This window comes from Prionailurus bengalensis, chromosome B4 (genome assembly GCF_016509475.1).
Source record: "Prionailurus bengalensis isolate Pbe53 chromosome B4, Fcat_Pben_1.1_paternal_pri, whole genome shotgun sequence".
Classification (NCBI taxonomy): domain Eukaryota; kingdom Metazoa; phylum Chordata; class Mammalia; order Carnivora; family Felidae; genus Prionailurus; species Prionailurus bengalensis.
Window position 1 is genome coordinate 109,134,064 of NC_057358.1, and position 27,897 is coordinate 109,161,960.

At 33.9% G+C, this 27,897-nt stretch overlaps 1 long non-coding RNA gene across 1 annotated transcript; it reads left to right on the top strand.

Moving 5' to 3' along the window:
* LOC122472415 lies at positions 1 to 27,379 on the top strand. Its single transcript, XR_006294429.1, has 3 exons — positions 1 to 46; positions 23,823 to 23,924; positions 27,107 to 27,379. It is a non-coding gene; the product is annotated as an uncharacterized LOC122472415 (long non-coding RNA).
* The last annotated feature ends 518 nt before the right edge of the window (positions 27,380 to 27,897 follow it).

Consider the following 27,897-nt stretch of genomic DNA (forward strand, 5'->3'; position numbering starts at 1 on the left):
CTGAGACACAGAGAGACTTAGTAAATTTCCTCAATTCATTCAGATGGTAAGTGACAAACTCAAAATTCAAACAGAGGCACTCTGGTTCTGGAGATTTCTGTATATAACCCTATTTAAATAGTACTAAAATTTTCAAATTCAAATAAATGCAATGAGTCAAGTACAAAGAAGTTGAATGGTAGATATTTTACTGGGCAAAATTGGTAACTGAGAATCACATTATAAATTTCCACAATAGCTCACTTTCCGTGCACTGATTTTATGTTTCTAATACCATGGCCCAACATTTATGAACATAAAAATGAACAGAGGACTATGCTTCTGAAAATTTGGAATGAAATATAAGAACCTATTTATATTTTTAACTTGTAGATAAAAAGGTAAGCAACTTTTCAAAAGAGCAAATGACAATTGTAAAATGAGTGATTTGGATAATAAATTCAATGAGAATTCAGAGTTGTTTGACACTTCCCCTTCTATCCAAGATGGAGTAATAAGGATTCTCTTGCCTGAAACAACCAAAAGAAAAAAAATAGGGAGAGGAAAAAATATATTTGCACACAGTTTTGAAGATACTAGGTCAGACAAGAGAGTGATTCCTGAGAAATAATAAACTACACATGAAACTAACACAAGATTGTATCAACTATACATAATAATAATAATAATAATAAATATAATAATAATAATAATAAGAGGAAGAAGAAGAAGAAGAAGAAGAAGAAGACACAAAATGCTGAGTCTAATGGTGCCTATGCTTATGGAGAGTATGTTCAAGCCGTAGCAAAGGGGAATACGGATGGAGTCTCAAAGTTCCCTAAATTGAGGACATTGTGCTGGAAGTATTCTTAGCTTAGGGAGAAAATTGCAATATAGCATGAATGAATGTCAAAATAATTATGTGGAGCAAAAGAAGCCAGACCAAAAAAAAATGTATATAATTCCACTTATATAAGAATCTAAAAAATACAAAACTTCTATTGACAGGAGACAAGTGATTATCTGGGGAAATTCAGGGCAGAGAAGAGTTGTAGGGAAGGATTACACAAGAGCATGAAGTAACTTTTGGGCATGATAGTTATATTCAATACCTTAATTTTGATGGTATTTTCATAGGTGTATAAATATGTCATAGCGTATCAAACTATACACTTGAAATATGTGTAATTTTATCATATTCAATTACACTTGAAATTATAAAAATGTCTGGCTTGGGCATAATGTTTTAGGCAAGTTGGGCTTTAGAACTGTTCTTTGATATGGATATCATGTATGTGTCCCTTCAAACAGCATAGGTCGCTAACTTCTAATAGGCTGATATTAAGAGGTAGGTACTTTGTGCAGTAATTAGGTCATGAGGATGAAATTACACGATGGGATTCTGTCCTTACATGAAGAGGAAGAGCCCTTTCTCTCCTCCATGTGAAGACTGAACCAGAATGTGGACGTTTATAAACCAGGAAGAGGGCCTTCACGGGAATCCAACCATGTTGTCATTGTGATCTTGGATCTCCAGATTCCAGAATTATAAGAAATAAATATCTGTTATTTAATCCACCCAGTTGATGGGAATTTGTTGTTAACAGTCTGAGCTTATTAAGACAGTCTGTATGGAATGATAACACTTAATACAAGAAAATAAAAGGAAAGACTGTGCTCTGCGTGATGAATGGTGCAAACAGAGCAGCATGATATTATGTTTAGAGGTCCGTAACTTGATTAGTTTGGCTTGAATATTAGTTAATTTGGGTCTTAGGAGAGAGTACAGAGGTAGTTTAGGATTAAATACTGTTGTGGGATAGCTGCAATTATCTACAAAGAGATTGTATTTATTTTCTATTGCTGCATAACAATTACTACAAATGTAGTAGCTTAAAATAATGCAAACTTATTATTTCACAGTTTCCATGGATCAAGGGTCAGCATGAGAGTATTACTTTTCTATTACTGCTATAATAAATTACCACAAATGTAATCACTTAACATAACACAAATTTATTCTGCTCTGTTTCTGGAGGTTAGAAATCTGAAATCAATTTCACTAAACTAAAACTGAGTTGTAAGGCGTTGGCAAGGCTGTTTCCTTCTGGATGCTGTCAGGGGAGATTCAGTTACCTTGTCCTTTTTCAGCATTCAGTGACCACCTGTATTTCTTGGCTCGTGAACAATTTCTCCATTTCAAAGTGAATCACTCCAGTCTCTGCTTCCATTTTAACATTGCCTTCTTCTCTCTTGACTTTCTTGCCTGTCTCTTGTGAGGACCTTTGTGGTTGCATCTAGTGTCCCTCCCAGATAAGGCAGGCTAATCTGCCCTCTTAAGATCCTTAACTGAATCACATCTGCAAAGACTCTTTGCCCTTTCGGGTCACATCTGTAGGTTCCCATTATTAGGAGGTGGGATTGTGGGGAGCTGTTATTCTGCCTACTATCATGGATTAGCTGGGTCCTGTGCTCAGTTCTCAAAAGGCTGAAATCACAGTAATGGCCAGGGCTGTACAGTCCAAGAGGTTCTCTTCCAACCTCATTCAGGTCGTCGTCAGACTTGAGATTGTAGAGTTTCTTACTGGCTGCCTGAAGAGGGAATCACTATCAGCAGCTAGAGGCCAAACTCTGGATCTAGTCACATGACACTCACATCATGCAGCACTTTTTCAAAATAACACAAATTTATCTTGTTATTATGATGATTGGTGTCTTATCTAACTTTAGTTCTGTGCTATTCAGCATCTCTCCCATTTAAGGAAGTTATGAGAAACCGTTGAGTATTTATATTACATATTTAAGGATAAAGCAGAAGTGTTTTGTGAGTACTTTTGACATTTCAATATATTTTATCCTTTTTTGAAGGCACCTCCTACCATGTACTAACAAACAATGAACATATTTCCAGAGTAGAAAAACATGTCATCATAAAGCAGTAGCGGGTTCAGAGCAGACAAATAAAAGAGTCACATTGATGATGCTCAGTGCTCTCTTTTGCCATTTTTCAAATGGAAAGCAAATAGAAAAAAATTCAGTCTGCAGGTGTTCAGTATAAATCAGATACTGAGTTGCAACATATGTTTTCACTCTCTACGGAATTTATGCTTCTTTAAGACATTTTGTTACAAAACATACCTTACTGAATTTCTGATATGTTAAGAATAAGGAAATAAAATAAGCATATTTTAGGGCTTTGCCGTTGGTTTAAAAAGAGCATAATGAAGTACATCTCTGTGTACATGTTTTATATTGGTGAAATCACAAAAGGAAATTATCAAGAGAAAAACATTAAATCTGATTCAAAACATAAATTTTTATATAAATGACAAGGGAGAAAAATGAGATCTACCAGGCTTCTAAACAAAATTATAAATCTATTCTACCATCTTAATTAACTTTTGCCTTTACAAAATTTTAGTGGAAGCTGCAGAGTAATAACCCTATAGTCTACTCCTTCTAGACTTGTGTTGATATGTAGTCATTTTTTTTTCATTTTATCACAGCCATTCCTAAATCTGTGCTGATTGAATATGGTACTTATTTGATATCCCATTAATACACCCTACTGTATTTTTATTAATATTTTGTATATCCATTATGTGCCAGAGTATACTATGAACTAACAAGCAGGAATTATTTCATTTTTTTCACTAGTATCCACATCTATGCTTTGAATATTACCAAAAAATTATAATAAGTCTATAGATATTTTCAATAAAACTGATTACAGTATTTCACAGAAATTTTAAGCATTTTGTGATTCAGGCATTAATTTTGATTGACAGAGGGACAGACATACCAATTTGCATTCAATTAATACCCATAAATGTGTGTGTGTGTGTGTGTGTGTGTGTGTTGTATATGGTGTATTTGCAAATGTCTGATACATAGTAGTCGTTCTGTAACTGTAACTGGTAACTGTAATTACACTTAAAAATCAACTCACCTAGGATTTAGTTAAGGTTTCTATATCTAGGACATAGTTAATAATAATGACATTGTAGGCTCCATCCTATTAGAGATTCTGTGACTTAAAGTTTAGCATTTCGTGTTAATGTTTATGATCCAGTGAGAATGATTTAAACTATATTCAAGAACACAGCAAGTTTTTCATGAAGCATTGGTCTTTCATAAGTATTGAAAAAAGCCAAGTTTTATTATAAATATCAATTTATAGTGACAACAATAGTGTGGAAATTAAGCATTAACTGCCCTTATGTGCCTATTATATCACATTTTTATCATTATAGACTTTGAACTCTGAGGAAGTATGTATAGTTTATAACAATCCTTTTATTTCCCAATATTAATATAATTATGTAAAATAATGTCTATTAGTGTCTATTATATATTTATATCTAATTAATGTCATTTTTGTTATTTTGTTGGCTAATTGAAGTTTTTGAAGGAACATCCTATAATGGTACTATGATTTTTTATTTATACATATTTTGAGGCCTCTCAAAAACTATGTTAAAATTTGCATATGATGCATATAAATTGGATTGAAGTAGACTGTTAAGAAACATCTTAGAAGCAACTGTCTCATTTTTTACATAGACAATGTATTTGTCATAGAATATGGACATAAATTTCAGTTAACTCAGTAATATATGTTTAATACTGGTGGAACCAACTTATGTATGAATACTTTCAACATTAAAACCATAGATTCAGTCTTGGAAATAGTTAATAATTTTAATCTATACTATTAGAAATTTATGTCTTAAATCAAGAAAAAATAATTTTGGAATTAAATAGAAATTTTGAGCGGTTTCTCTAGAAATAGTTGGGAGATATAGTATTATATAAATTTTTTTAATGCATATTTATTTTTGAGAGAGAGAGACAGAGCATGAGCAGGGGAGGGGAAGAGAGAGAAGGAGACACAGAATCCAAAGCAGACTCCAGGCTCTGAGCTGCCAGCACAGAGCCCGATGCGGGGCTCGAACCCACAAACCGTGAGCTCATGACCTGAGCTAAAGTCGGATGCTTAACTGACTGAGCCACCCAGGTGCCCCTGGGAGATATAGTATTATAAATATGACATTAATTTGAAGTATTATAGACTGAATTGTATACCCTCTCAAATTTGTAGGTTGAAATCCTAACTCCAGTACACCAGAATGTGATCATATGTGAAACTGGGTTTTTTTGTTTGTTTTTTGCTCTGTTTTGTTTTGTTTTAATGTTTATTTATTTATTTAGAGAGAGAGAACTGGCACGAGCAGGGGGAGGGTCAAGAAAGAAAGGAGAGAGAATCCCTAGCAGGCTCCAAGCTGTCAGCGTGGAGCCTAACACAGGGCTGGATCTCACGAATCATGATTTCATAACCTGAGCTGCAATCAAGGTTCAACACAAATGACTGAGTCACCCAGATCCCCTGAAGATAGGGTTTTTACAGGGGCAATTAAAATTAAGTCATTAGGGTGTGCCCTAAACCAGTATGACTGGTATTCTTATCAGAAGAGGAAGTTTGGACATAGGTGTATACAGAGGGGAAATGATGTGAAGATACATGGAGAAGACAGCCATCTACAAGCCAAGGAGAAAGATCAGGAACACACCTATTCTGGCACTCTGAAGGCACTATCCTCCCAAAAACTTGATCCTAGACTTTTACCACCCAAAACTATAAAGAAAGGGGCACCTAGGTGGCTCAATTGGTGGAGCTTCTGACTCTTGGTTTCAGCTCAGGTCACGAGCTCACGATTTTGTGGATTTGAGTCCCACATGGAGCTCTGTGATGGCAGTGTGGAGCCTCCTTGGGATTCCCTCTCTCTCTCTCTCTCTCTCTGCCCCACTCCCACCCACACTGTCTGTCTCTCTCAAATAAGTAATAAATAAACTTTATATTAAAAACTATAAAGAAAGAAATTTCTGTTATATAAACCACGTAGTCTGTGGTAACTTGTTATTAACAGCCTTAGAAAAGGGCTGGAAAGAAAATTTCCCTTAGGATGAAACGTACCTCAATTCTCACCCATACCTGATGTAGGTAATATTTATAGGTGATTTGAACTTAAATTTGCTTCTGGAATAGGTTAAGACTTTGAGTCTGGAAGAATCAGGTAAATAGGTTTTGCATATGAAAAGGATATGGCTTTTTAGGGGACTAAGGGTAGATTATTTGCAGACTTAATTATGTCCCTTCAAATTTCATATATTGAGGTCTTCAGCCCTAGTACCTAAGAATATCAGTACATTTGGCGATTACATTACAGAGGTAATAAAGTTCAAATAAGGTCATTGTGGTGGGCCCTGTCCAGTATGACTGGTGGCTTTGAATGAAGTGGAAATTGGGACACAGACATGAGCAGAGGCAAGACAACATGAAGACACAGGGAGAAGACAACAAGCTACAAAGCCAAAGAGAGAGGCCTAGAATAGCACCTTCCCTTAGGCCCCTCAGAAGCAACCAACCCAGTTTACAATTTGGTCTTGGACTTAAAACTTGCAGAACTGTGAGGAAGTAAGTTTCTGTCATGTAATCCACTCAGTCTGTGGTTCTTTGTTGTGGCAGCACAAGATAACTAAGACAACTGACTAACACACTTAACAATTTTTCTATTATTGAATAGGAAATAAATGTAAAATCTGATCACTTAAGTAATTACAAGTCTTATGATGATACTGTATAATAAATATAATAATTTTATTCATATCTTTAAAGACTTTATATAAAGCAAATGGTATATATACATGTATATACACATATATACACATATATGTCCATATCCATATGGTTACCTACAAACTGATTTTAAGCTCCTTCAGGGAAAAGACATTATAAACAATTAGAATCTTTTATTTGTATTTATATATAACATATAATCTAGTGCATCTGTGGTATTTAACAAATTTGAATAAAATAATTAATTAAATATAGATTATTTTAATTACATTAGATGATTAATTCTACTTAGCCAAAATATACTAGTTTACCATGGCTAAGTTAAATAAAGTAATTTTTAAAGTCCTCCTTTTTATTCCTATCCATGCAACTAAACATAAGTGAAAGGAAATGGGTTAAATGTATAAGGATGCCTTTGATGTGTATGTGTGTGTGTGTGTATATATATATAAATGTACATATATACATATATATTTTTTTGATGTGTATGTGTGTATATATATATGTGTGTGTATATATATTTGTGTATATGTATATACATATATATATATATTTTTTTTGAAAGGTGATTTGCCTCACAGTTGGGAGTGGCTATATTGTCAAGTGATTATAGTTATGCTATTCTCCTATTTTTCTCCTTGTGAAAAGAAGTCATGTTTGCATCAATTCAGTTTGTACATAAATAATTCACTACATTTATCAATTTAATTGCAATTAAATTTCTTAACCAAAAATATCATTCTTTATTATGACAAAAAAGTTCCTTCTCTATTCTAAAGGATTTTAAGTATTTTAAGCAGCATTTTCAAGAAAGCAACTATTTAAACAGCTCACACTTTATCTTTTTTTTATTTAAAAAAAATTTTTTTTTCAACGTTTTTTATTTATTTTTGGGACAGAGAGAGACAGAGCATGGACGGGCGAGGGGCAGAGAGAGAGGGAGACACAGAATCCGAAACAGGCTCCAGGCTCCGAGCCGTCAGCCCAGAGCCCGACGCGGGGCTCGAACCCACGGACCGCGAGATCGTGACCTGGCTGAAGTCGGACGCTTAACCGACTGCGCCACCCAGGTGCCCCGCTCACACTTTATCTTAATAAGAACATTAATTTAATGATTGAAAATAGAGTTGGTTCTATAATGAGGTCTCATGAGTACTTTATTATGTAACATCCCCAAAGACAACCAATTCTGGGAAATATGAGAGAACTATTGATGAGAACAGAATCAATATAATGGATTATTTGTGTGTCACGAATACTCAGGTAAAAACAATTGTTTGGTGGTTAATTTTATAAATTACAAAAACTTAACCTTTTAAAAATCCATACATTTTATTATAAAAAGTAGCAGGTCTTTAGTAAATGAATGTTTCTATTTAGTGGAAAGAGTCATGAAATAGGTGTTGCAAAAGACCTTCTGAAATGCTTTGCATATAGGCACAGATACAAACCCTCTTCCTGTGGATTAGAAAACTGGCCAGTCACCTCTCTGTTTTTTCAATTGGGAAATGCAAACTTACCATCCTACTGAACATAGGATAAACTCTATAGCTTAACACAAAGCCATGTGAATAAAGTATATCCATTCATTTTTTAATTTTTATGTATAATTAAAATATAAAATAATGTCCCTATTATTTTATATAAGTAATGCATGTATTACTTATATAACATATAGCAACATATAATAATATAATGAAATTGATTTAATATATATTCATAATTAGTATATATATTTAACAATTAAAAATATTTGTTGAGTGTCCATTACAAATACCAGTGAGAAAAGGCATCATTCTAGCTCCTAAGGAGGTAAAAGTATTACAGAGATGTCACACATATACTCAAATAAACCCAAATTGGACAAGCTCTATCACAGACGTGTATGAAAGTGCCATAGGAAGGATTAAGAAGAAACCAACCTTTTTGAAGGGGGTTAGAAAGGATTTCAGAGTCAGTGATAACATGTGGGCAATAACCTTTGAAGGAAAAAAGGACAGAATGACATCTGAGTTATACAAACATATAGTCTTATTTGTTAGACCATGTGATTTACTATTTTTAAATCACCAATTATTCCTATTTAATGTTTACTTATTTATTTTTGAGAGTGCATGAGTGGGGGAGGGTCAAAGGGCGAGCGAGAGAAATAATCCCAGGCAGGCTCCATGCTGTCAGCACAGAGCCCAACATGGGGTTCCATCTCACAATCCATGAGCTCACCATCTGAGCTGAAATCAAGAGCCCAGACACTTAACCAACTGAGCCACCAAGGCATCCCTAAATCATCAACTATTCTTATTTTTCAGCTTTCTCGAGTTGTGTTTTTTGTTTGTTTGTTTTTGACCCTGAACTTTATATAAAATTGCTATTACCTGAGTCACTGTCTTACTAATCTTATCAAGCATGATATATTCACCTCTTATACTGAACAATAGATTCCTCTATACAAAACAAGTCAAGAGAAGAATACATAAAAATTTGACTGAATATATTTTTAACTTTGCTTAAAATTTAGAATTTGGCCTTTAAAAACAAATTCTGTATATTGTATATTGATAAAACTTGACCTAAGGTGATGAGAGTGAGAATGAATTAGATTTGGAAGACTTTAACAAAATAGAATTTTTACAATTTATACTAATTTCGTATTACTACAAGTTATGGATGTGTAAGAACACTTATAATAATTTATTTTTATTTTTAACCTAAATTCACATATTTCCAGGTATAAGATCCTTGATTAGTCAATATAAATAATATATTTATTTAAGATACCATCTTATCCTCAAGAGCTTAACATAAAACGTAAAACTCATTAAAAAATAACAAATACTTCTTTTTCTTAATAGTCATTTAAACTGGTATTATTAGGGGCACCTGGGTGGTTCAGTTGGTTAAGCATCTGACTTCAGAAGTTCAGGTCATGATCTAACCATTTGTGAGTTAGAGCCCCGCATTAGGCTCTGTGCTGACGCTACAAACCTGGAGCTTGCTGGATGTTCTGTGTCTCCCTCTCTCTCTGCCCCTCTGCCCCCTCTCTCTGTAAAAAAATAAATAAACATTAAAAAAAGTTTAAAAAACCTGGTATTGCTAATAAAGCTTTATATGAGCTGATAGAGAATTCAAACTACTGAGAAGAAAAATATTCATTTACTAATTTGTGATCTTATATATTTATAAACCCCAGTTTTGCCATCTATAAAATATGGATAATAATTATGTTCCAGAGTTGTTTTAAGGAATATTAGTGAAAATATATGGAACTACCTCTTACAGCCTTTTACACTTCTTTTATTTCTTCCTTCCCATTTCTTTTATGTGTTTAAATCAAGTAAGACCAATGAATACCATATTTTTATAGGATGATTATTAAGACACATCCAAGAACATCAGTTATGAAAAGATTCAGATTCTTTATGACTTGCCATTATACATGTAACTCAAAGTTATATTGAAAAAAACGCCTACTTGGCGTTCACTCTCACCACTTTTATTTTACTGGAAATGCTACCATGGCAATTAGATAACAAAAGAAACAGAAGACATCCAAATTTGTAGGGAAGAAGTAAAACTTTCACTTTTTGCAGATGACATAATACTCTATAGAGAAAACTCAAAAGACCACACCAAAAAACTACTAGAACTGATAAATGAATTCAGTAAAGTTGTAGGATACAAAATGAACATACAGAAATCTGTATACACTACAGATCTGTATACACTAATAATGAAGGAGTAGAAAGCGAAATTAAAGCAATCCCATTTACAATTGTACTAAAAATAATAAAATATGTAGGAATAAACCTAACCAAAAAGGTAAAAGACCCATACTATGAAAACTATAAAACACTGATGACAAAAATTGAAGAAGACACAAAGAAATACAGACATCTCATGTTCATGGAAGAACAAATATTATTAAAACGTCTAAACTACCCAAAGCAATCTACACATTAACATAATCCCTATCAAAATACCAATAGAATTTTTCACAGAGATAGAACAAACAATTCTAAAATTTGTATGGAACCACAAAAGACCCTGAATAGCCAAAGCAATCTTGGAAAAGGAAAACAATATTGGAGGTATCATAATTTCAGGCTTCAAGTTATATTACAAAACAGTAGTAATCAAAAGAGTATGACACAGAAATAGGCAAATCAATGGAACAGAATATAAAACCCAGAAATAAACTCACAATTACATGAACATTTAATCTTCAACAAAGGAGGAAAGAATATGCAATGGGAAAAAGATAGTATTTTCAACAAAGGGTGTTGGGAAAACTTGACAACTCTCTGCAAAAGAATGAAACTGAACCACTTATGCCCTACACAAAAATAAACTCAAAATGGATTAAAGACTTAAATGTGAAACCTAAAACCATAAAAATCCTACAAAAGAGCACAGGCAGTAATTTTCTGACATTGCCCATAGCAATGATTTTCTAAATATGTCTTCTGAGGCAGAGGAAATAAAAGCAAATTCCAACTATTGGGACTACATTAAAATAAAAATCTTCTGCATAGTGAAGGAAACAATCAACAAAACAGAAAACAAAACAAAACAAAAAACCCATTGATTGGGAGAAGATATTTTCAAATGACATATCCGATAAAGGGATAGTATCCAAAATAAATAAAGACCTGATACCACTCAACACCGTCCCCCCCCAGAAACAATCCAATTAAAATGGGAAGAAGACATGAACAGATCCTTCTTGAAAGAAGATATCCAGTTGACTGACAGACTCATGGAAAGATGCTCAACATAACTCATCATCAGGGGAATACAAATCAAAACTGCAATGTGAGATCATCTGACACCTGTCAGAATGGCTAAAATAAAGAACACAGTAAACATCAAGGGTTGGTGAGTTTATGGAGAAAAAAGAACCCTCATGCATTGTTGGCGGGAATGCAAACTGGTACAGTCATTGTGGAAAATAATGTGCAGTTTCCTCAAAATTAAAAATAGAACTGCTTTAGGATTCAGCAATCACAATACTGGGTGTTTACCCCCAAAATCCAAGAACACTAACTCAAAGGGATACATGCACTCCTATGTTTATTGCATAATTATTTAGAATATCCAAAATGTGGAAACAGCTGAAGTATCCATCAATAGATAAATGGACAAAGAAGATGTCTCATGTGTGTGTATATATATATATATATATATATATATATATATAAATGGAATATTATTCAGCGATAAAAAGAATGCAATCTTGCCTTTTATGACAACATGGGTGAGCTAGAAAGTATAATGCTAAGTGAAATGAGTCAGAGAGTGACAAATACCATATTATTTCACTCATATGTGGAATTTAAGAAACAAAACAAAGTTATAAAAGAGAGAGACAGAGAGAGAGAGACAGAGACAGAGAGAGAGAGAGACAAACCAAAAAACAAACTATTAACTATAGAGAATAAACTGATGGTTACCAGAGGGGAGGTAGGTGGGGGGGATGGGTGAAATAGGTGATGGTGATTAAAGAGTATACTTATCATGATGAGCATTGAGTAATATGTACAGTTTTTGAATTACTATATTGTACACCTAAAACTAATAGAACACTGTATGTTAATGATACTGTAATTAAAATTAAAAACTAAACTTAAATAAGATAAAAATAAATTTAAAATTGCCTAGTTGATGAAGAAATAGAGCCAATTAAAATTGAACCTAGAATCTATCTAAGCCTTCATAAACAATTTTGCAGAGTAACTTATCGACTTCAGTAAGATTAATATATGAAATCCAATGGCAATTTGCCAAATCACAGTGTTATATTGTGCTTAGTGATGTAGCTCAGTCATTCTTATTAAATCTAAGCTTAATATAATGCTGTCAAGATGGTTTAGTATATTTACTATGTTTACGAAAATATTCTTTCTGATACAGTTCAATGATGAAACAGCTTGTGAATCCTGTCATCTCTGCTTGGTCACAGTACTGACACTTGCTTGCAAGAAGACTATCTAATTTCCTCATAGATCAATTATCAGAATTGGACTGGTTTACCTCTTTCACAAGTTGCTTTGGCAGATCAAAAGGTGTCCTGGCCTGGTTGGTATTTGGCTTGAGTCATTGTTGGATATGTAGAAGATAATGAATTAGAGGCAGCCAGAGACTGTGAATCTTGTGGTTGGAAAAATTCCGAGTAGTCATTGGCACAGATTTCTTCTTATTCAAGAATGTTAGTTTTGGAAGCTAGAGAGCTGGAATTGAGGAACATGAGAAATGAAATATATAACAAAGGAAGCTTGTGCCTTTCAGTGTAGGAAGAAATATAAGAATCTGAGTTGACTCCTTACTAGTACTCCACTCTAGAGGTCCTTTGAAATATGTTTTCAAGTGCTTTGTGTATATTTGGAATAGGAAGACTACTTAAGTCATAAAAGAAAAACTGATAAATTTAAGAAAAATAGCTAGCTATAAGAGAGATGCTAGTCTTCTATATATTTTTAAATCAGTTCTCTATGTGGAACTCAAATTTTGAATTTTGAAGACTTATCAAGTAACCTCTTTAATAATAATTTATTTTAAAAGAAATCATCTCATTACATTTTTTTTCTTTCTCTTTTGCCTCTAGAGGGAGGGAAGTGAGTTGATTGCAGTCTATTGATCCAGATGAACTGATTCAAATTCCAGCTCCAAAGCTTACTAATTGTGGGTCCTACATCAAGCCCTTTTCTCCCTCTAAGCATCTATCACATGAAAATGAAAATAATACTAGCCTGAAGAGGAGAGTAGAAGGGTAAAGATAATGTATATAAAGCATCAAGCTCATTGTCAAAGGTCCTAATGTTGAAGAGAGCTTGAAATTTCCTATCTTCACCAAAATATGTCTGTGTGTGTGAGAGAGAGAAAGAGACAGAGACAGAGACAGAGAGAGACACTTAGTAAAACAGAGAGAGTATAAGCTGGATAGACAGATAAAATGCATGATTTTAGAAAACCCATTTACATGTATTTTACAAAAGACACCAAGAAACATAAGTACACTCTTTTTTGAGAAATTTCTCCTTTCTGAAATTTAATTGAAGAATGAAAGCTGGTAGAAGAGAGACTTGACAGCATTTAAGAAAAAAGCTTATTCTAGTCTTGCACTAAATTTGGTAGCATCAAAATAAAGCCAAACATCTACACATAGATATTTAACATAGTAGATCTGGCAACCCGAAAAATATCCCCGGGGTTAATTTGACAACCACGTAAGAAAAGAAGTACCTACTATATCCAAAATGAGCAATGATGACCTATTTTCTTACATTTGTCACTAACATCCTCACTGCTGTCAAGCTTGTTAGTGACAAATAACAAGGGAAAGGTCACAGCCTTATGTGATTTGAGTCAGCCCTGTTTTGAAACATTTACGAATGTTGAGGACAGAATCTCTAGGAGTTGGCTTTCCTTCCAAAGATACAATTTTATTTGTATGTTTTTAAAACTTCTAAAATTCTCCTTCATGGTATGAAATAAGTTATAATTGTAGAACTTATAACACAGACTTACAATAAACCTTCTGGTTTTCCTATGAAGAAAATCTAAATTGATTTTAACATAATACAAATATTTTATTTATAAAAGAATAGAATCATAGCCATTTTTATTATGCCTGATATTTCATTTAAAAATTGGTCAAATTCTGGAAGAAGAAACAAAAGATATATAAATTTCCATAGAACACACAGCTAGTAAGCAGTTTAACCATCAGGGATCATGTTATGATTGATTCTAAAACCAGAGTTCTTTCCCTGATATTTTTCTACATCCTAATTTCAATGCTTGAAAGGCAAATTATAAAATGACAAAAGGCAAAGTGAAAAAGAAAAAATTAAGTAGTCCTCAATTCCCTTGGGCATCTAGTGAAAACTAATAGTAATTAATATCTGTCAATACATATCATCAAAATAAAAAAATATATATACCTTTGGTAAAAGGTAATGTCTCTTTGTTTGCCCAATATTAATGCAATAGAACTTTCTTACAAAGCAAATAAATGATACAAATACCAATTCCCTATTTGTTTTGTGATTTTATATAGTTATAAATGCCATCAGAATTTTAAATGAATATTTATAAAACCATAATTTATTCATTTTTGTTTTCTAAATCTCAATGTTAAGTTTAAAGTTAAAATAGGATACATTAATCATAATTTTATAAACAAGAAAGTATGGATTTTGGATCTTGGGACAACATTAAAAATTTTGTAAAGTAGCTAGGTATAGAGTATTGAGATGATAAATACAGCACTTTTAAATTAGAGAGAACAACAAGACAGTATAAAAGCTTCTGCCCAGTAAATGTATGGATTTTTTTTTTATTTTTTTTAACGTTTATTTATTTTTGAGACAGAGAGAGACAGAGCATGAATGGGGGAGGGGCAGAGAGAGAGGGAGACACAGAATCGGAAGCAGGCTCCAGGCTCTGAGCCGTTAGCCCAGAGCCCGACGCGGGGCTCGAACCCACGGACTGTGAGATCGTGACCTGAACTGAAGTCAGAGGCTTAACCGACTGAGCCACCCAGGCGCCCCAATGTATGGATTTTTAAAACCACAGCTTTCTTTAATGATCTCATATCATTATGAGAAGGATTCAGGAAAATTGTAAAATGTTATAGGATATTAAGTCAGGTTGCCCAAATGATGTGCTAATTATCTACTTGACCAACATTTTTAGAACACTTATTTTGAGCAAGATACTATTCTAGGCTCTGAGGTTATGGTGGCAAAGAAAAAAGCAGACAACATTCCTGTCCTCATGAAAATTCCTTTCTCATGATATCATTTTGTGCAGTAATCTTCACAATGTTCAATATTTCCCATCTAGATTTCTTTCTTCCTATGAGATAACAAATCTAAAGTTGGACACAAAATATTTCAAGATTATTTTTTAAAGCTTGTCACCACATAATTATACATATATACTAATGATTTAACATAAAATTGTTTATATTTACATAGAATCATTTGATTGCTATACTAGCATTCATTAAAATTTTGTATGCAAAAATTAAACCAGATTTTTTTCTATTTATGTTACTTAAAATAAAAGAACTTCTTTTTTTATTAAAGTTCAGTGACAGATGCTAATTTTCAAATTGGGATTTGTTTGGAATAGGATTAATAAAAAGACCATGTATTATTGGTGGTATAAATGTACTTTATTTTTCAAAATAATGCAAGGTTTACGTTATGGGCTGTATTGTATATCCCCAAATTCATATGTTGAAGCTCTAACCTTCAATATGATTATATTTGGGTACACGGCACTTAGGGAGGTAAATAATACCATCACAAAGGTGGGACCCTAATCTGCTGGGACTGGTGCCATTATTAGAAGAGGAAGCGATACCAGAGATATCACTTTCTTCCTGTGAACACAAAGGAAATGCCCTGCGAGAACACAGAGGGTAGGTGGCTCTCTGAAAGCCAGAAAAGTGGAGTCTCACTGGAAAAAAAGTCGCTTGATCTTAGATTTCCAGCTCCCAGAACTGTGGGAAGATACATTTTTGTTGTTTATGTAACCCAGTTTCTAGCCTAAGGAGATTAATACAATTTAAAACAGACTAGCTAAGGACTGTGCTTTTATGTTATATCCTTCTAAATCATTTCATGGCTTAATATTATCTATTTTACATGTGAAATAGGAAGAAATTCAATGCATCTTGTTAAGATATCAATTGTAATCTGAGAATAATATATCAATAATTTGGAATGTAGTGTATTAACCCAAAAAGTCTGTGATTTCATAATCATCTTTGTTTTTACCACAAAACTGAGGATGCCAGTCTTTTGTAAAATCATCGTCACAATATTTACAGATTAAATGTGTAATAAAAGGCTATAATAATTTAATAAACAACTAGTTAAATTTAAATAGTTAAATATTTCAATAAAATCCAGAAGCAGGCATACAAAGTTTGATTCACAAAAGGAAAATAGTTATTATTTTAAATATCATACACATACACACTTTAATGTAATTTTAAAAAAACTTATTTCACATGAATTATCTCAATTATCCCTCCCAACACGGAGGAAGTCATAAAAATATTAACAAAAGTGTCCTATACTGTAAACCTAGAGTTTCTTATATATCTTCCCTTCAAGAAAATTACTAAAGTTACACTTTTATCATTATTCATATGATTCTTTATTGTCTATCTCTCCCGTTAGACTGTAAGATCCAGATTTCTTTTTCCTTTCTTCTACATTATGAAAGAATGTTTTTTTAACTCTTTAAAATTTAAATTAAATAGAACATCTTCTAAATGCTTGACTTCTCTTTTTAACTTGTTCCTAATAAGTTTTGCATTATGGAGAACCACTTGAGAAGCTTTACTCATTTTCTTGTTTTAATGAGAATAGGATCAAATTTTATCATTCCTAATCATTTCATGAAAAACATTGATATGCTTATTAAACTCAAATACTATGTTAATGTAAAGACAATCAATTTAGTCTTCAAACTGGGTAGGACTAAATTAGTAATGCTGATAGACAAATCATGTTGGGTATTGGGTTCTTTTGGATAACCTAAGAGTGAAAACCTTTATCAACCTTCCTTGTAATACAGGAGGGGAGATTCCAATACCCTAAAATACTCCTAGAGATGATTCTATAGCTTATCAAATTTGAGGGCAATACATTGATGTGACAGGCAATAAGTATGCATAAGGTCTTCAACTTTTGTCCCTACTTTTACCTACTTTCTCATATTCATGTGTAAGATTCCTGATAACACCTAACTACCAAATGTTTATTGTAGTTAAATGATGCTATAGTCCACCTGGCAGGACATTAGGAAGGGAGTTATGCCATAGAAATTCTTCCTACCAACTAGAGACCACAACACTGTTCTCTAGTTGGGAGAGGTAGTAGCAAGACAAAATTTCTGTGACTATATTAGAAAACATGCTCTCATAAGTAGTAAACGGAATACATGGATCTCAAAGGATTGATTTATTCATTATTTTTTTTACATTTATTTTTTTAAGTTTTTATATAAATTCCAGGTAGTTAATGTACAGTTGAATATTAGTTTCACATCTACAATATACTGATTCAATACATCTATAAAACAACCAGTGATCATCACAAGTGCACTCCTCAATCCCATCACCTGTTTAATCCATCCCCACCCACGTCCCTTCTGGTAATCATCAGTTTGTCCTCTATAGTGAAGAGTCGATGTCATGGTTTGACTCTCTTTTTTTTTCTTCCCTTTGCTTGTTTCATTTCTTAAATTCCACATATGAGTGAAATCATATGGTATTTGTCTTTCTCTGACTTATTTTGTTTAACATAATACTGTGTAGCTCCATCCATGTCATTGCAAATGGCAAGATTTCATTCATTTTATGTCTGAATAATATTCCATTATGTGTATATATATATATATATATATATACCTCAAGTTCTTTATCCATTCATCAGTTGATGAACACTTGGGCTACTTCCATAATTTTGCTATTGTAGGTAATGTTGGTATAAACATAGGGATGCATGTATCCCCTTGACTTACTATTTTTGCATTCTTTGGGTAAATACCTTCTAGTACAATTGCTGGATCATAGGGTAGTTCTATTTTTAAGTTTCTGAGGAATCTCCATACTGTTTACCACAGTGGCTACCCCAGTTTGCATTTCCATCAACAATGCAAGAGGGTTCCCCTTTCTCCACATCCTCACCAACACATGTTGTTTCTTGTGTTGTTTATTTTAGCCATTCCTGACAGGTGGGAGGTGACATTCCTTAGGCTAGGACTTCTAGTACTATGTTGAATAAAAGTGGTTAAAGTGAACATCCCTGTCTTGTTACTGACCTTAGAGGAAAATCTCTAAGTTCTCCCCCATCGAGGATGATATTAGCTGTTGCTTTCTCAAAGGTGGTCTTTATGATGTTGAGGTATGTTCTCTCTAAACCTACTTTTCTGAGGGTTTTTATCATGAATGGATGTTGTTCTTTGTTCAATGCATATTCTGCATTGATTGATTTGTAAAGATTGAAACACCTTTGCAATGCAGGAATAAATCACACCTGATCATGGTGAATGTTCTTTTTAATGTATTGTTGAATTTGGTATGCTTTTATTGAGAATGTTTGCATGCATGTTCATCAGGGATATTAGCTGGTAGTTTTCTTTTTTAGTGGAGTTTTTATCTTGTTTTGGTATCAGGGTAATGATGGCCTCAAAGAATGAATTTGGAAATGTTCCTCCCTTTTTTATTTTTATTTTTTGGAGTAGTTTGAGATTAATAGGTATTAACTATTCTTTAAATGTTTTCAGAATTACCCTGGGAAGCCATCTGGCCCTAGACTTTTGTTTGTTGGGAGTTTTTTGATTACTGATTAAATTTCTATGCTGGTTATCAGTCTGTTCAAGTTTTCTATTTCTTCCTGTTTCAGTTTTGGTAGTTTATATGTTTCTAGGAACTTATCCATTCTTTACATTGTCCAATTTGTTGGCATATGGTTTTTCATAATATTTTGTTATAATTATTTATATTTCTGTGGTGTTGGTTGTTATTTCTCCTTTCTCATTTCTGAATTTATTTATTTGGGTTATTTCTCTTTTCTTTTTGATATGTCTGGTGAAAAGTTTATCAATTTTATTGATGTTTTCAAAAAACCATCTCCTGTTTTCATTGATCTGTTTTGGGTTTTTTGTTTGTTTGTTTGTTTGTTTTTTGGAGTTCCTATTCATTTATTTCTACTCTAATCTTTATTATTTTCTTTCTTCTGCTAGTTTTAGGTTTCATTTATTGTTGTTGTTTCCTAGCGCCTTTAGGTGTAAGGTGAGGTTGTTTATCTGAGATTTTTCTTGCTTCTTGAAGTAGGCCTGTATTGCTATATTCTTCCCCTATAAGATCACTTTTGTTGCATCCCCAAAGTTTTCAGCCATTGTGTTTTTATTTTCATTTGTTTCATGTTGTTTTGTTTTGTTTTGTTTTGTTTTGTTTTGTTTTGTTTTGATTTCCTGGTGTACCTATTCATTTTAGTAGCATTTTAACTTCCATGTATTTGTGTTCTTACAAAATATTTGCTGTGGTTGAATTCTAGTTTTATAGTGTTGTGGTCAGAAAAGGTGTATGGTACAATGTCAACTTGTTTGTATTTGTTGAGGCCTGTTTTGTGACCTATTATGTGGTCCAATATGGAGAATGTTCCATGTGCACTTGTAAAGAATGTGTATTCTGTTGTTTTAGGATTGAATACTGTGAATATATCTGTTAAATCCATCTGGTCTAGTGTGTCATTCAAAACCATTGTTTCCTTGTTTATTTTTTGTTTAGATGATCTGCACATTGATGTAAGTGGAGTGTTAAAGTCCCATACTATTAGTGTGTGTGTTATTATCAATTAATTCCTTTATTTTTGTTATTAATTGTTTTATATATTTGGGTACCCCTATGTTGGGTACATAAATATTTATAATATTTGTTAAATCTGTCCCTTTATGATTATATAATGTCTTTCTCTTTTAACAATTTTTGTTTTGAAGTCTAATTTGTGCAATATAAGTATTGCAACCCTGGCTTTCTTTTGACAGCCATTTATATGATAAATGTTTCTCCAGTCCCTCACATTAATCTGCAGGTGCCTTTAGGTTTAAAATGAGTCTCTTATAGGCAGCATATAGATGGGTCTTTTTTTTTTATCCATTCTGACACCCTATGTCTTTTGATTTAGTTCATTTACATTCAGAGTAATTATTGATGGATATGTATTTATTGCCATTTTACTTGTTTGATGATTGTTTCTGGAGATTTTCTCTGATTTTTTTCTTGTCTTTGTCACTTTTGACCTCTCCTTTGCACTCAAAGAGTCTCTAACATTTCTTTAAAATTTTTTTTAAATGTGTACTTATTTTTGAGAGGGAGAGAGAGGAAGACTAAGTAGGGAAGGAGCAGAGAGACATAGAGGCACAGAATCCAAAGCATGCTCAAGGCTCTGAACTGTCAGCACAGATCATGACATGGGGCTTGAACCCTTGAGCCATGAAATCATGACCTGAGTCAAAGTCAGATGCTTAACCTACTGAGCCACCCAGGCACCAGTTTCTTTAATATTTCTTGCAGGACTGGTTTATTCGTCAAAAACTTCTCTAGTTTTGTCTAGGAAACTCTTCATCTCTCCTTCTATTCTGAATGTAAACCTTACTGGATAGAATATTCTTGGCTGCAGATTTCTCCCATTCAGCATTTTGACTACATCCTGCCACTCCACCCTGGCATGCCAAGTTTCTGTTGAGAAATCTCCAGCTAGCATATGTGTTTTCCCTTGTACGTTAAGGACTTCTGTTTTCTTGCTCCTTTTAAGATTTTTTTTATCACTATATTTTGCAAATCTAATTGCAATATGTCTTTGTGTTGGCCTGCTTTTGTTGATCTCAATGGGAGTTGTCTGTGCCTCCTACATCTAGATGTCTGTTACCTCCCCCAGATTAGGGAAGTTTTCTGCTATTAATTCTTGAAAATAAATTTTATGCCCCCTTTTCTCTCTTCTTCTTCTGGGCCTCCCAAAACATGAATATCATTATGTTTGATGGAGTAACTGAATTTTCTAGGTCTATTTTTGTGTTGTATAATCCTTCTTTGTCTCTTTTGTTCAGCTTCATTATTTTCTATTATTTTGTTTTGTAGGTCACTAATTTATTCCTCTGCTTCTTCTAGCATGTTATTCACTGCATCAAGCCTGTTTACAATCTTGTTTATTGCATTCTTCATCTCTGGTTCTTTTTTAATACTTTCATCTCTGGGGTAAGGGTCTCACTGATGTCTCTATTTTTTTCTCAAGCCCTTATGATTGCTGCTTTAAATTCGTCATCAGGCATGTTATTTATATATATTTCACTTAGATCTCTTGCCATGGCCTTATCTTGTTCTTTCATTTGCAATTAGTTCCTCCATCTTGGCATTTTGTCTAAGTCTCTGCCTCCTTCTCTGTGTTAGAAGAACCAGTTATATCTTTTCCTCCTGAAAGTAATGGCCTTATTAAACTGAGGTCATATAGTGCCCAGGTCTGGCACTTAAGGAATGTCTTCATTGTGTGCTGTGTATACTATGCTGTTGTGTTTGGCTGCTCTATCCTTCAGGCCAGTCATCTGCAGAGGCTTTCCTTGTCTGCTGTGGGCAATGTTTGGTCCCTAGCCAGAGTGTGGCAAGCTTTAGCAAGGTGTGCTCCAATCTGCATGTGAAAAGAGACCTGGCAGCAACTCCACCAGAACTGAGGACCTCCAAAACTCTCTGCTCAGGAGATACTGTGTGGGCAAGGCATTTGCACTGGTCTTCTGGGGGAAGTTCTCCATTCTGGTACTGAAGCAAGCTTGACTGAGAAAAGCAATCCTGCAGAGCACAGGGTGGTAGAGCTCAGTGTAAGGAAGTTGGGCAGCCACTGTCAGCATTGTGCTGCTTTTTGCTGGCTCTGTGTTGATGCTGAAAGGCAGGGAGGAAAATGGCACCTGACAGCTCCTCTGTTTTCAGAGAGGCATCCCTGTGAATGTTTCCACATAGGGAAGTATTCTGAGAAGAGTGAATAATCTCCCCACTGTGCCCCAGGCACTCTTCAGATCACTGTTTCCATGCTCTCTGCTCCCAGGTTTTTTGCCTGCCTTCCCTCCAGGAGCAATGTAGTGCCCTCCAGACTCTATCCCAGCCAAGCCTGCTGGCCTTTCAACTTGCAGGCTTTAAGTCCCACTGGTTGCAAGAGCTCATAAAATTCAGCCCCTCTCATTTTCCAAGCCAATGGCTTTGATAAAATGTTCTCTTTGTGCATCTTTCTGTGTGTTCCTCTCTCCCACTCTTCTCTGCAACCACAGCTCCCTCCCCTTCACAATACCCACAACCCATTTGTTCTCTAAACCATGTCTCTGAACTTTCTACCATCTTCAATGTGACCTCTTCTCTTCCCTCAGTTGTGGAGTTTTTTCTGCTAGTCTGTAGGTCAATTTCTGGGGGTATTTAGGATGATTTGATATTTATCTAGTTGTGCTCATAGGGTGAGATAAACCTAGTGTCCTACTACTTCATCACCATCTTCCCATTCGTTATTCTTGACATATTTTAAGTGTTTTCTGTGGATTGATAACTGGGCTCAGCACAGAGAATACAAAATTGTCAAGCAGAAGAGAGGCTATGCACAATATCATGAGTTCAGTCTAACCAGTAGGTTGAAAATTTATCACATACTTCTAAATGTAAGAGAATTTGCAAGCATGGCAGTATGTATGAGAGAGGCAACAACAGGAGCAAAAACCTTCATTACATAAGTGAATGAGTAAAATGAGTGAATGAATGAATGTCTCAGTGGCTAAAAGAAACTCACAGGAGACTAGTCTAGTTAGAGCAGAGAGTTAGAGCAGCATACTGCATGGGGAAGTAGAGACCGGTTTTATCACATAGATTTTAACCTTAGACAAAAGGAAAGACATTGGGAGGCAGCGTCTGTGCCCATACACTTAAAGTGCAAGGACTAAAAAAAGAGAAATACAAAATTTGTGTTTTGAAAAGAAACTTATGCAGCTTTGTTGAGAGAAATAAATGATTATAGGGAGCCTTAGGTGGATATGAGAAAACAGTTATTAAGCTCTTAGAATTAGACAGATCTGGGTCTTCTACTCAATGCATGATACAAATTTGGAAGAATGGATGTTTGTTAACTGCTAAAATAATTCATCTTTATACCTTTCTTCTTTACATAGAAAGCAGCATTAGCTGCCAAGAATAACTTTATGAATACAGTGGCTAAATTATACAGCTATTTCATGCACTATTTATCATTCAAATATGAGAAAACTAAGCTATCATAAATGTCTGTCTCTATTTGCTGGAAAAATAAATGCAGTATATTGATTACAAGATAATGAACAGCAATATTCCTTTGCTCTGATACTCAAATAGCTATTCCTTATTTTTGTGTATTTTCTCTATTACTAAATAACTACTAAATTGAAGGAGAAACATTGCAGTCTTTCAAAAAGTCAAATCTATGGAAAATATTAATACAATTATTATAAACTGTATCTCCCTAAAATTCATATGTTCAAACCCTATCCTTAATGTGATGATATTTAGAGATGGAACCTTTGGGAGATAATTAGGTCATAAGGTAGGAGCCCTCATGATGGAATTAGTGCCCTTGTAACAAGAGGCAGAAAAGAACTTGCTTCCTCTCTCTTTTACTGCCAGGTGAGGACACAATGAGATGTCCTTCTGCAAACCAGAAGAGGGCCCTCACTAGACACTGGATGTACCAGCACCTTGATCCTGGACGTCCCAGATTTTAGAATTGTGAGAAACAAACATTTATTGTTTAAGCCACCCAGTCTGTGTGTATTATAACTGTTATAACAGCCCGAGCTGATTGGCATAACATTTAAAGTATATGCAACAAGTGTTTGGAAAATTCATAGGTGAAAATTAGATAAATACTTTTAAGAACTGATTGCTAATCTTGAGGAAAAAATCAAATTCCATGAAGATTTTTGTAGATGTCATAAAAATTAGATGCATGTTAGATGAGTCACACAAACAGTTTTATGGAATATGGTATATTAAATGAAAAAATCCATTAAGATGTATTTTTATGCTTTAGGGGAAATATAATCTGATATTCAATAAAAAGTGCCAGAGGTAACATGAAATAAAACATAATTTAACTATCACAATATTAACAAAAAATATTATCATGCTAGTTTTTCAAACCTAAAGTCATATACTAATGCAAGAAAATTATAATTTAATTTTATATAACCATGATATAATATGGCACTGAAAAATGCTTACAATATTTGAAGTACTCCACATTTGTCCCTTTTCTCTTGTCATTAGATGTACATTACAAAATGATTTAACCCTTAAGTAAAGAACAAGAATGCAACTTAAATTCTTATTTTTTTCAGCCTTCTCAAATCATTTACGCAAAGATCATGTCAAACAACTTTGTTCCTCTGTTTGCTCTGTCTGCAGCACTGTAATTCCACCCTAGAGCCATTTAAGATTTATAACCACTCAACCTTCACACCTGCTATGTGACAGTCAAATGCTACATGTTACGGGGAACAAAAATGAATAGAATATTATCTTGCATTCCACAAATTCAGAAAAGCAGCAGGTGAAGGCTGGCAGTCAAACAGCTGACTAAATTCAATGTGGTAAATACTATGAACATTTATGTACAAAGTGCTATGAGACCACAGATAAGGGAGTAACTACATTTGTAGGGAATATACTATAGAGTTAGGAATGGCTTCTAATGAAAGAAGTCCTTAAGAATTGGACTTTGATATTAAACATTTATTTGTTTGTTTTTTTCAAAAAAAGGAAGAACAAGGCAAAGATGCTAAGGAACTAAATATGTTGATGTGATTGTAATAAATGTCCCAATTGGTGAGGGCTTCATTTCTCAAAGAATATACTAGGTTTCCTTTTACTTCCAATCCTGTTTATTCTTTTGTGAAACACTACTTATCCTTAAAAGATATCTGGATCAGATGCAGACCACAATGGCTGAAACCATGTGTTGGTCTGGTTCCCCTTTGAAGACATTTTCCTTTGGTTTGAGTTCTATTGCCCTCTCCAATCTCTGAATTTCTAACAAAGAGTCCTCTGGATTACTTATATACTGAATTACTCTGGATTATTTATATACTTATATACTCTGGATTACTTATATACTTATATACCGAATTTCTAAGAAAGAGTCCTCTGGATTACTCACATACTGCTGAGCTTGTTCTTTGTCTGATCTCCCTAATTAGTCAGAGCATATTTTAAAGGGAAATTTTCTCTGAATATTAAAAAACTATATTGTTTACAGGGACACCTGGGTGGCTCAGTTGGTTAAGCGTCCAACTTCTGCTCAGGTCATGATCTCATAGTTCATGAGCTGGAGCCCTGCATCAGGTTCCATGCTGACAGCTCAGAGCCTGGAGCCTGCTTCAGATTCTGTGTCTCCCTCTCTCTCTGCCCCTCCCCCCCTCATGCTCTGTATCTCTCTTTCTCAAAAATAAACATTAAAAAAATAAAAAAAAATCGTCTATAATGCTATGCACAGAGAAGTTATCAATATTTGTGCATTTCATTGAATTAAGTCATTTCTCTTTTCATAAGCAGTAAGTTCACCTTAAACTTCAGACCTAAACTGGGAAGTTATACATTCTTGCATCTTTAAATATTAGTTTGTAGTGATGCCTTGACTCTGACTTTAAAAATGAATAAGTTATAATTTCATGGAAGACCTTGAAATACATGGGTATGATTTGAACATGCCAATTCGAAAGCTATTCCAGATACAGGAAACAAAATATGGTTGGAAATGTAGGTGAACATGATTTATAATAGGAGAGAAAAAGTAGTTCTACTATGGAGAATGTAAACTTAATAAAATAAAATAGGTTAAGTAATAAGTAAAATAATGTATAAATGAATACTTTCTTAAATTAGTAATGGGTAGGTAGCTCAGTTGGTTAGGCATCCAACTCTTGATTTCAGCTAAAGTCATGATCTCACAGTCCTTGAGTTTGAGACCCACGTCAGGCTCTGCACTAAAAGTGCTTGGGATTCTTTCTCTCTCCTTCTCTTTCTGCCCCTTCCCCACTTGCACACACACACACTCATGTTCTCTCAAAATAAATAAATAAAGAAATAAATTAATAAAAATAAATAAATTCATCAATAGGTAAAAGAACCAGAAATTCAGGTTGTAATTAGAGCAGGGGACTTTAGAAATTTGTGTTATTAAAATCAATTCCACAATCAATAAGCAAGAGTAAGACAAAAAAAAATTACAAGTATTGATGTGTTTAGTATAGGCTGGAATGGAGAGAATTTATGAGCGTGGAGACCAAGATGAAATCATTCATTAACAGAAATAATAACAGAGCCTGACCTTATAACATAGGACAGAGAAATCAGAGGAGACAGATGTAGGAGGGGTCATAAAGGAGGATTTGCCAGGATTTGGCAAAAATGTACTATTCATTCAATACTATATTTGTTCTAGGCCACGGCATTACTTGCTATGAAAAATTTCATGTGAACATGGATCCTGTCCTCAAGGAGTTTATGTTTTAGTAAGGATGGAGAAAGAATTTTGAAGAAGAAAGAATTAGAAGTAGAACTTGCTAGGAAGAATTTCAGGGGTTCAAGTAGCTCATTCAATAGACAAGAAAATTCTATAAAAGCCACTGAAGTTAGGAAGGTGGGGACTGTGTTTGGAATAAAGAAAGGTCTGCAGTTTGGCTAGGGAATATTTCATGGATAGATAAACGAGATAAGGCTTAAAAGAGAAACTGGGGTTATGAAGGAGAGTGACTTGAATATCCAGCTCAAGTGTGTGGGTTACGTGTTAGAATGGGTACCTTGGGTTTGATTACCCTGCAGCTCTTACCTACTTTTATTTTATTCTTGTTTATTTATTTTGTGGAAACATGCCCTGAATCATCTTTTGGAAGTGTTCTTTTTCACTACAGGCCACTCAGACCTTGTCTCCCAGGAATTTGAATCCCAGCCACTGACACAGGAGGGAAAACGGGAGGAGATGAAGCACACCAATTGCAGTGTCACGGACAGATTTCCCTCCTTTTCCTGCCAACTTTCCTGGGTCCTGTTCTTTGCAAAAGCTGGTTGTTTTGTTCTCTTTTTGGTTTATGAATTGCCATGAATCCTTTCAATAAAATCCTTTTGTTTCCCTAAAGTAGGCTAGAGTTGTTTACTATCGCTTAAGACCCAAAGCACTCGTATTCAGAACCGAGAGAATTACATTATATGACATTTCACATAGACAGTGGGAGTCAGAAGAAAACAGTATTTTGCTTCATATATGTAGCTTTCAAAGAAAGAATGAAAAATCAAAAGATCCATCCAGTGAAAGAGTTACTGTAGTACAGATGTTAGTGCAAGACAGCATTATGTAGAAAATGCTTTGTTACCTTGTGAAGGAAATCATAAATCAATGCACACAAAGTAACTGTGACTTAGAAAGGGTTTTTGAAAAGAATAAGCGTCTCATGCTTTTGTAGCAAGCCCATAAAATCAATCATTTATATTGAGAAAACAATGATTAGATTATTCTTGGAGAGCTTAAAGAAGATATTTTCAATTACTTGAAAAAGTATAGCTGGTAAGAAATGTATTTATGTTTGAGTAATTTCTGTGTAAAAAAAATAAAAGCTTAAGAGTAAACAAAGCAGGGCAGACTCAGAATAAAAACAATGTAGAGCAAGAAATTTATTTTCATAATTTAAAATGCCATCTGATGTCA